We start from the raw sequence: 11,906 nt of genomic DNA, 5'->3' as shown, positions 1-11,906 counted from the left end.
TAGAAGTGTTCCAACCGGGTTACACCGGTGCTCAGGGTGAAGAGTGGTAGGTATACATTTTTTCAGATGAAAATGACCAAGGCTATTTTTCCGGAAAATTTTCCGTATTTTTCCGAAAAAATTAAAAAGATTTCATTCCATGATTAGTCTAATATATTGTTTGCAAAGTTAACATAGTGACGTCAAAAAAACCCGTCAGCCACATCAAGACGAAAATCTGCCGCGATAAACATTCCAAGTAGAGGTACCAGATTATGTTAATTTTAGTGTTTTAAATCGGAAAATGACCGAGGCCTTTTCCGTATTTTTCCAAAAACAATAAAAAAAAGTTTTAATTCCATGATTAGTCTAATATATTGTTGGCAAATTTAAATAAAGCGGCATTTTCGCATATTTTTTTTCGAATCTAAAAGTAAAACTAAACCTCTAGACTAGTTTAAAAGGATTAACAATGTAACACTATTAATGTTTTGTAGTATGTTTACTGATATTAGACATTTTATATCGATAAAAAGTTAAAAACATTAAAAACACTTAAAAAGTAATTTATGTTTCAACTTTTTTATTTTTCCGGATAGTTAGCAACACTATCTAGATGAAACAATTTACCGAATTCGGAGGTGTTACGGGTCACGGATAAGTCAGGGAATTATAAGAACTGGTCGTCGAAATTTAATTTTAGATGGAGAATTTTTAAAGGTAAATCATCTTACGAAAATGGTCATGGAAAAATTAGGAAAGTCATCGATTTTTTTCATAATTTATAATTAAAAAATATCTTTCTGTAATCCGAAACACTGATAAGGAGACGACCCGAGGTGATTTTCACCGATTTTGTTAAATTCGAGGAATAAGTAAACCTATAAGTAACTTTAAATTTCCCAAAAGGAAAAGTTTCGACGGACTTTAGTTTTGCCATAGCAACCAAAAATGTTTTTGATTTTTTTAAAATCTTCTTTACTCTATGGAAATTAACATGAATAAATCGCATGTATATTTTGGTAAATATTAGTAAAATGTGTAAATTAGGTAAATGCAAGTAAAATTGACTAAATTTTGGTAATGGAAGCAAAATTGGTAAATGCCATAAAATGGCAAAATATTAAATAATATCACCCAAATTTACTTGTATTTACCCAATTTTCCTATTTTCCCCAAAATGTACACGCATTTACCCAAATTAACGTGAAATTACCCAATGTACAATTTTTTTTATATTTTTCCAAGGGGGGACCATAAAAATTCCGATTTCTCCATGTTAATTTCCATAGATAAAAGGAGGTTTTAAGTTATCAAAACCATTTTTGGTTGCCATGGCAAAACTAAAGCTCAACGAATCTTTTCCTTAAATTTCAAGTAACATAAAGGTCTACATATCCTCTGAATTTAAACAAAATCGGTGAAAATCAGCTCGGGTAGTCTCCTTATAAGTCTTTGATTTAAAATAATACGACTAAATTGTTTAGAAGCAAAGATAATCTTTTATAATTAAGAGCATACCGATACTACTTGATTTAAATTGTCTTACGTTTTACCATAAGTCACATAGTAAACAAATAATAAATAATTATTTATATGGTCATTGGCGTAACGGCTACTAAAAGGACTAGCATTGGGAGAGTAGGACGTGTCATACTTATTCTATTATGTTTCTTATGTTACTATCTATACACGTTTTCGAAAATAAACTTTTACTACTTTTAAATCTTTAATTTTTTATCTACCTCGAAAGGTGACTGCATTCTTACCAATCTTACAAGAAAAGCGGTTCAAAATCGTTCTTATTGATGAAGTATAATTTGGAGAAAATCAGGAAGTTGACGTAACCCTAATATTTCATGAACAATAATATCAGAAACTCAGATTTTCCACTTTATTCGGAGATAAGCTTTGCCTTCGGATAGTTACAAATTAATTAGTACTTACAAAATTTTGAATATTTAAGTCAATTTCGTTAGTTCAAATTTGGGTCTTTGGTAGTTTAATCTTGGTTTTTTTGTAATTCAAACTTAGGTTTTTGGTAGTTCAAAATTAGGTCTTTGATAGCTCAAAATTGGGCTTTTGGTAGTTTAAAATTGGATTTTTTGGATTTTAAAATTGGGTCTTTGATAGCCTAAAATTGGGGTTTGGTAGATCAAAATTGGCTCTTTAATAGTTAAAAGTTTGGAATTTGATAGATCAGAATTGGGCTTTTGGTAGTTCAAACTTGGTTTTTTGATAGTTCAAAATTCAATCTTTGGCAGCTCAAAATTAGGCCCTTTTTCGTGTTTTTATATATTTTCCGTCCGTTGCAGTGACGTCACTAGGTGTATTGGGCTACTTTTCATTTTACTTGAAGGCCCACAAATTAATTTATAGGGACCCCAGAAGAGCCTTATTAAGTTAATATGGGGTCCCAAGCGATGGAACATTCTGTCTGTAAATTATGTTACGAAATATTCGCCTACAACTCTTAAAATTCTGTAACTTACTTACTCTAAAAAATTACCGTAATTGAACAGTAATATCACTGTAAAATTTACAGTTATATGAAAGTTTCAAATATCACCGTAAAATCAATGCTCAAACAATAGCTTTTTATTTAACGGAAAGCTGATTCTTAAGTTAAACCACATTTCGTATATTCGACCGTTAAATGAACGGTGAAAATACAATATTTTTTCTACGGTAATACAATAAAAATGTGAAACTTCAATTAGATTATTTGAATCAAAATTTGTAAATACCATTCAATAGCTAGTATCAAAATTAAATTATTGTTTCATGCACGCAGTTGCAGCTGAAGCCTAGGGCCCGGAACTGGTCGAAAGGTAGATTGACCCGAGACCAAGCTAGAGCTACGTGAATATCAGCCCTCAGTATCATCGGATGACATGAAATCTTAGTGATACATTTCCACGTGGACCAACAAACGCTTTTCATATCACATGCACTAATTCGTTCAACAGTAGATGTTGTAAAATTATTCACGGTTTAAATCAGAAAATTCAACGTCACTGTTTTATTTATTATTTGGCTTAGCATCTTGCTTAACCGATTAATTATATAAAAGTGCGTAATAAATGAAAAATATCCAACGCAATGAAAATATATAACGGATAAGGTAAACTTCAAATTTAAAGCATCTATATTTTCTTTACAACCACGATATAAACAAGCTCACAAATCACTTGCAAATTTTTTTATCACTTTTCTATTCATCCATTTGAGGTAGCGAAAAATGTGGAAAAACCTCTAGTAACGACCGATAGATGGCGAGCGTGTATCCGCGGTTCGCCTTTCTCGTTGAAAACTGGGCCGCTCCAACGCGTCTCGCCTCGCTTTAAAAATTAGCATTTTGGAGCGATTACGAGTTGTCGAGCGGCAAACTCCCCTCAATCAATTTGGAAATTCAACAGTAAGCAAATTAGGAGAGGAGTGTCTGATTCGAGCCTATTAACCCCAAATTAATTACAAACAAAAATAAGAATTTACATCTTGGAAAATTGTAAGCAAACCCGGGTAAAATCAAGGTATTTGGCGCTACTGGTTGTAGGTGAGTCACCCCCCGCTGAAAATTAATTCAATTAGAATTAAGATCGACACGCATATTTTGTTCATTATTATTTATTAATGCGATACTCGCGTCGTATGTTAATTGGTATTTTGCCATAAAACAATTATACGTAAACCGTACCCCCTACTAGGCGTTTGGCTTAACTATCCGCTAATAAGGGTACTTGATTATTTCTTCGCGATGTATGTTTTTAGAGTCCAGCTGCGTTTGAAAACATATTTGAAAAACAAAGTGTGTTTGGCGCGTCGCTCCGCAAAATGGTGTTGACGGCATTGACCTCTTAATTTCGTGTACTGGCTTATCAACAACAACCATATTTATCTCCAGCCCGAATACAATTTAGAAATAACATAAGGGTTACCAAAATCCTTCAATTCGGTTTAAGGGTAGTCTAAAATAGTGTTCGGCAGTCGATTAATTTTTATCCATGAATAAAATAAGCTCTGCTATATTTAAATAATATTTATTTAAATAATATTTATTTAAATAACCAATAGTTGAATAAAAATTGTAAAATGTTTAAATAATAAATAATAATAATAATAATAATCAGCTCGGCTAATACCCAAGGCACAGCCTTAGGCCTAAGTCATCGAGCGACTTTTAAAGCCTTTATTTCAGGTGGCCGGGTTACAATGCGTAGGAGGGTGGTGGCAAGCCCTGCAAGCCACGCCAGCCAACAGCTCCCTACACTTACTATTACCGTTAACCTCAACAAAGTTTTTATGGAAGGGGAAACCGAAGATCTCGGGGGAAAACCCCTAAACCAGTGGGGAGAGAACTTGCAAACTCAACGCGGAAGGAGTTGTTCCGAGCTTTCACCCAGTGAAAGTGAATAAGCCTACTATTTAAATAAAACAAACAATTATTTAAATAAATACCACTTTTATTCAAATAAATGCTTGGTTGAGTAAAAAACATAATTAAATAAGTTAAAATGATATTCGTTTTACCAACGTTTTTTTAAATAAATCGGAAAATTTGTGGATAATGAATAAACAATTCCGAACACTAGTCTAAAATATGGTCAAATCGATATAACTTATAAATTGTTAGTGATAATTAAAAACTAAGTTAATTTTTGGGATCCGTGAAGAAACATTTATCGCCTTTTAAGATATTTAATTTTAAATAAAGCATCAATTGGTCTTTATCGGTTTTCTATTTTAAGAAATTTGATTTTTACAAGGAGGCTACCCGAGGTGGTTATCACCGACTTTGTTGAAACCTTATGGTAGTATGAAAATTGCCAAAGGGAAAAGTTTGCAATGGGCTTAAGTTTTCCCATGGCAACCGAAAATATTTTTGATCTCTCAAAACAAAAAATCCCCATTTAAAAAAGCAATGCGATTTTCTTGGTTTCACAGGGTACTTACTTACTTTGGAAAAATTAAATTTTTAAAACATACCCAAAAAGATGAATTTGACCTATTTTGGTTAAAATTGATCAATGATTATGGCTAAAATTGATAAATTTTGGTTAAATTTTAACAAAATTTGGGTAACCGAGAAAATCCCATGCTTTTTTAAATGGAGAGGTCAAAACATTTTGGGTTGCCATAGGGAAACTAAAGCAAATTACAACTTTTCCCTTTGATAATTTTCATACAACCATAAGGTCTACCGAACCCTAGAGTTTCAACAAAATCGGTGATAACCACCTCGGGTAGTCTCCTTGTTAGTTTAACTTCATTATTATCATTATAAGTCCCTTTTTAGCCGCCAATTTTCAAGATTTCGTTGGAAGCCCTGAGGTGAAGAAAATAGAAGTTTTTTAATACAAAAATCTTCATATTCATAAATTTGGTTAGGCCTTCGTAATAATAATCAGCTGAGGCTAATACAAAGAACTCTCAATTTTCTCATTTACCTTCGCAGGTATCTGTTGGTTTTTCTAAAGACGTTTCTGAGCAGTGTAGTTCGAAATACATAAAACAGTGAGTTTCCAAAACTATTACCTTTATAGATATGGTTTGTTAATAAGCCGTGTAATTTTGACATTTTACAGCCCATAATACCGTGTACGCAACTGCGATTTGGTGGAAAATTCGATCCTATTCAAGAGTGAATCAATCCTGTGAAGAAAATTGATTTTTCCATCGAATAAATCTTAAGTGAACGGCCGAATTAAGTTCAAAATATCAAGAAATATAATTTAATTAGAAGTTTCATTTAAACCAAGGAATACCTCTGCGTGTGGTGCCATACCAGAGTGATTGAGAAAAATCATATCACCTCGGGTAGGAAAATTGAATTTAAATGAGGGGTCCACATTAGTGCTCGGCATTCGATTAATTTTTATCCATGAATAAAATAAGCTCGGCGATATTTAAATAATATTTATTTAAATAACCAATAGTTGAATAAAAATTGTAAAATATTTAAATAATCGAAAGTGAATAAGCCTATTATTTAAATAAATGCCACTTTTATTCAAATAAATGCTTGGTTGCGTAAAAAACATAATTAAATAAGTTAAAATGATATTCTTTTTACCAACGTTTTTTAAATAAATCTGGAAATTGGTGGATAATGAATAAACAATTCCGAGCACTAGTCCACATTAGTCAAAATCCCGTGCACTCTAGAGAAAAATGATTTTAAAGATCTTGAAATCGAGTTAAAAATGCAGAAATCCGGGAGAAAATCAGTTCAAAAATCTCGAAATCAGTCTAAGAAACCAGAAATCAACATAAAAATTACGCTCTGATATCTGAAAATCTGTTTCTGATTTCTGAAATCACTTTGAGATTCAAAACTCCGTACGCAAAATTTGCAAACGTCAGACTTTGCTGTTTGGTCAAGTACCTCTTGAAGTAATTCATCGTTTAAGTCCAGCACGCACTTAACTCAGTCGAGGAGAAAATCAGAACCACAAAACGAATAAATATATCGTTCGCAACCATCTCTCAAACAATTTTCTGCAAAAAACTGTGAGAAAATTCCACAAAAAAATATAGCGCGTATTCAAAGGTAGTCGCGATAAAAACTGTTTGGTCCGTCTCCAAGTTGTCAATATTAAGAGTTCTATGTTTAAAACCAATTTGTCAATATTAAGAGTTCTATGTTTAAAACCAAGTTGTCAATATTAAGAGTTTTATGTTTAAAACCAAGTTGTCAATATTAAGAGTTCTATGTTTAAAACCACTATTTATTATTGGATTGGTGACGACAAAGATGACCTATTACGTCATAATAAGACCAGCCAAACAATCGCAGTGTCGAGCATTTAGTTTGTGTACATTAATTTCAAAACCAAACCAGATTTGAAATATAATTTGAAATTCTGGAGTATGCCATTTCTAAGGATGATGAAAGTTATTTTTCGAAAGTTTTCCACGAATTTTTTTTAAATTTTTTAATGGCTTTCAAAGACGCTTGATGACTTAGGCCTAAGGTGGTGCCTTGGGTATTAGCCTAGCCTAGCTGATTAGCCTAGCTTAGGAAATACAGCGCCATCTGCCTTAATATCAGTCAACTAAATATGTGAAGAAATAGCGGATAACCTTTGAATTTTAAGTTTTTTGGTTGAAACATTAGCTGTTATGCAGAGAGAGTTTCGAACGAGCAGAGCGCTTTCATACATTCAATTTAAAACTCGGTCGGTAGGCTGCTATACTTATAACCAAAATTGTAACTATACGCACGAAAACTATAATTATTTCGAGATTTTTGTTGAAGATTTTAGATTGGATTTCAGAATTGCAATGTCGATATAAATTTACCAAAAAGTGCTAGAAGAACCTCTCTCAAAACTAGTGCTCGGAATTGTTTATTCATTATCCACAAATTTTCCGATATATTTAAAAAACGGTTGGTAAAAAGAATATCATTTTAACTTATTTAATTCTGTTTTTTTACGCAACCAAGCATTAATTTGAATAAAAGTGGTATTTATTTAATTAATTGTTTGTTTTATTTAAATAATAGGCTCATTCACTTTCGATTATTTAAATATTTTACAATTTTTATTCAACTATTGGTTATTTAAATAAATATTATTTAAATATCGCCGAGCTTATTTTATTCATGGATAAAAATTAATCGAATGCCGAGCACTATTTGTCGTCGTGGAAAACCGTCAACTACGAAGAAGACCAAAGTGAATTTCAGGGAATGTCTTCGCGTTAATCTCTATTTTCGGGATGAGCGGTTTTTTCCTCAAGAAAGGGGGAAAAGTTAACAGCGCGGCTTTAAATTTTTGAGGTAAAAAAAAAGCGTAGTCCGATTTAAATAATAGATCGTCATTAGGCGCATGGCGATCCGTGGGAAAAATGTACCTTTCAACGGCAAAAGTCCACTTTTTTAACTTCCGTCGAAGTAGCAGTCCATACGAAGTAGCCACGAGAAAAGGATTGTCATGTTTTTTTTTTATTGGCCAGTCGTCGACATGTCCGCTCTCTGTCACGCTTTATTTCGTGTATCCGCCTTTTGGCGACTGATTCACTTCGAAACCCATGCTGCAACTTCTTCTCAAATCCGCCGACGAGAATGGCCAACTGTCTACCTCGATCTAATCGCGTTTATGCCACGAAGAAACGCAACTAGCCGTGACAAAAGAGACCAAAATAAAAACCTACCCTTATTTTAAGTACTTTTAATAGCAGATTTAAATTTGTCGGTCAAAAACATTTATCAGTTTACATTTCGAACTTTATTGGCCAGCTTAATTTATTTGTGATGTACAGTGAACCTGCTATTTTATTGTCCAGGGTATTGGATTTAATTTTTATAACGAAAATTTGTGGTATTTACAAGAATAATAAAAATTAGATTTAAGGAAAACTTGCAATTTAATTTCATTTTTATATCATAAATATCCTATTTTGTACACTGCTTTCTTGCATTTTTGGATCACTTAGCGGATTTACAAAGCCCGTACAAGATGTTCTATGACACGTACAAAAAAGTTCTTTCATTTTCAAAAGACCGTGAAATTATAGGAAAATAAAGGAATTTATAGAAAGGCGCAAGAAAAGTTTATTTAAACTAGTTTCGGACACGTTATTGAGCCGTCGTCAGGGGTATGACCCGTTTACCAAGTTTTACTTATACCTTTTAAAAATTCTTTAACCGAATAAACGAAATTTTGCCGGTTAATTTATCTGTTATAGTTTTGAATGTCGAGCAATGCAAAAAGAAGATTAAGGATCTGATAGTTCGTAAAGTGGCAGTGCAGGGCTTGCCACCACCCTCCTACGCATTGTAACCCGGCCACCTGAATTAAGGGCTTCAAAAGTCGCATGATGACTTAGGCCTAAGGTGGTGCTTTGGGTATTAGCCTAGCCTAGCTGATTATATATTATCTGATTAAGTATATATTTCAAATTTAATTTAATTTATGTAATCTAATACTAAACTACAATTATACCAGCGAAACGTTAACACTTTCCAAAAGCAATGACGTATGATTACCAGCGTAACCAACAAAGCAACAGTTCATACTAAATATTTAAATTTATTAAATGAAATTATTATACTATCTATTTGTTTAAAATGATATGCATTGACTGTGATTAATAATTAATTCATTCGCAATCGGAATTAACAAAAATGAACTTTCATAACTTCGATGTGTAATTTTCTTTTATATAATTCATAACTTTGTACACTTTAAACTTTCTAATATTGAAGCCAAGGCCGAAAACGGCGGGTAACAATAACAATTGAAAAGTGATATTGTTTATATGGAGAGTGCGATACGACAAACGATCAGTTGAGCCCAAGAAAACCAATTCCACAATTATAAAGTTTCATCCTTCATCGGCCTTTTAAAGGAAGGTGAAACTACAGGCACATATACCGTATATTTCGAGTTCTGACGATTAAACTAAACAGGTTGGACTGACGCCAACCGCTCAAACAAATAACGGCCACCTTTAACAATAACAGAAAGGTGATAGAATATGAAATATCGCCATGAGGGGGCGGATCGTTCCAAAGAATGAAAAATATTAAAATTACGAACAGAAAGATTGCGTCTATCCACGGGCTAAATTATTAAATTATTTAGTATTTTATTTCTATAAAACTTCAATCGATGACTAAACAAAAACAATATTTTAAACATTCGAAATAGACTAAAATATATAATAACATTCCTACATAGCATCATTCATAATAACATCGATTGTCTAGTATTCCTCCCCCGCGTCCGCGTTATCTTAAAATAAACATAAACAAAACTATATAGAATAAGGCTTTTTATGTTTCTATGTACAATAAATTGTAGACTCGATGCAATTAGACGTTCTAAAACGCAATATAACAAAATATGTAGCCAAATAGATATTTTTTATAACAGAAAATTGTTCTTTAAATATGAATTGAGAAAACTCCTACTTTACAATTACTGAATAAAACATTGTTAAATACGTTATCGATAAGGCAGGACTCATTAATTGTAAATAGTTAATTGTTCCATTGTAGAGCTAAAATTGTAAATTGTTTAGGTAATCGCTGTAGACTAGACTATCATAATTTTTGTTTGCAAACCTTTATTGCAAATTGTATTGTGAATTCTGTTGGTATATTTTTGTATTGTGTGTTTTTTAATTTTTTACCTTATTTTAAACGTAATATATGACCAAAATTTAAACCTGTAGTACTATGAAAAGGAAACCTTATGTTGTAAGGCAGATAATAAAATTTGAATTGAATTGAATTTCAAATTCGCCAAATGGTCAATATTTATATTTGACATTATACATTTATTTATTTTTTAAATTGTTCAACATAAATATGAACAGACACATTTACCGTGTAAGTTAAGGATAAATACTATTTAAAGATGTAAAAGATTAAAAAATACTAGAATATTGACAAAAAATCTATTCAAGTTAGAGAAAAATGTATAATTCTTAACACATGAAATTTAGGGGAAAAGCTATGAAAATCGTTTGTAGTTAAATTAATAATTAAACACAGAAAATTAAATCCCCTATTTTAATGAACAGTAGGTGATATTCGACAGTACAATCACTTTTTATAGGTTTCCCAATTCCCATGATACCCTAGAAATTATGTTATGACACTTTTCGTCTAACACCTAGCGGATACATTTAAAATTGTTAATTTTAAATTAAAACTTTCATCATAATTTATAAAATTTCCTAAACACCTTTCGGAAAACGAAAATATAATTCAGTAATAGAGATAAATAAAACATTTAAAAAATAGCCGATTTTACCGTCAAGTCTCAAGGTCAAATATAACGAAGGTCCTTATAAATTTTAACAAGGGGCTCTTTTATAAAATAAACTTAAATCTGGAAATAATCTGTACACAGAAAAAGGCTTCGGGCGAATCTTAATGAGAGCACCCTGTATATTATCTCTTAGCCCGGAGATCATTATAAAAACAGGACCTTTTCGGCGACTCTCGTTAATTACGCGGCTAGCGGTCATTAAAAACATCTTTGGTCAACTAGGGGAGGGGTAGGGGTAAATGAATGGACCCTTCCCCCTCTCCCGTCCACGTACAAAAAAGAAGTACATTGTTTCATAGTCTGCGAGATGATTTCATAGAAACAAAAAGGCTAAAGTCCGAGAGGGACCGCGCGTTGAAGAAAAAGTGTGGGAAGGAAATTTCGCGGAGTCGTTGGGCCGTGTAATATACGGTTTCCTAGTTAATTCAGCTTCCCCCTTACCTTCTACATCCCCCCGTCTTATAATACATTTATAAAGCCTCTGCGAAATGAATTGGAGGCACTGTTTTTTCATATTAGCGAGATTAAGAAACGTGTTGGGGAATACCGTGCGGAATAGACGGGTTGCAACTTGGGAACTTGTAGCTGAGTTTAGCTCGGGGTGACCAGGGAAAGGCTTTGAAAATTTTATTGGGAAAATAGGAATTTTAGAGGTTAATTATCGGAAATTTAGAGGTTAATTATCGGAAATTTAGAGGTTAATTATCGTAAATTTAGAGGTTAATTATCGGAAATTTAGAGGTTAATTATCGGAAATTATAGGAAATGAAATAGGCGAACTATAGGGAAATATAGGAAATAAAATAGGCGAATTATAGGAAATAAAATAGACGAATTATAGGAAAATATATAAAACAAAAATGACGAATAATAGGAAATTATAGAAAATAAATTAGGCGAATTATAGGAAAATATGGGAAACCAAATAGGTGAATTAAAGGAAAATATAAGAAACTAAATAGGCGAGTTATAAGAAAATATAAGAAACTAAATAGTCGAATTATAGGAAAATATAAGAAACTAAATAGTCGAATTATAGGAAAATATAAGAAACTAAATAGGCGAATTATAGGAAAATATAAGAAACTAAATAGGCGAATTATAGGAAAATATAAGAAACTAAATAGTCGAATTATAGGAAAA

The 11,906-nt window shown here is 32.1% G+C and overlaps 1 long non-coding RNA gene across 1 annotated transcript; it reads left to right on the top strand.

The window, feature by feature from the left end:
• Positions 1–3,349: 3,349 nt before the first annotated feature.
• On the top strand, positions 3,350–5,876 carry LOC149936318 (uncharacterized). The gene is made up of 3 exons (XR_016472351.1): positions 3,350–3,535; positions 5,435–5,493; positions 5,565–5,876. It is a non-coding gene; the product is annotated as an uncharacterized LOC149936318 (long non-coding RNA).
• The last annotated feature ends 6,030 nt before the right edge of the window (positions 5,877–11,906 follow it).

Source organism: Leiobunum rupestre, chromosome 7, assembly GCF_980474605.1.
Source record: "Leiobunum rupestre chromosome 7, qqLeiRupe1.1.hap1, whole genome shotgun sequence".
NCBI classification, from domain to species: Eukaryota; Metazoa; Arthropoda; class Arachnida; order Opiliones; family Sclerosomatidae; genus Leiobunum; species Leiobunum rupestre.
The sequence above is the reverse complement of the archived record's forward strand: the minus strand, read 5'-3'. Positions and strand labels throughout refer to the sequence as shown.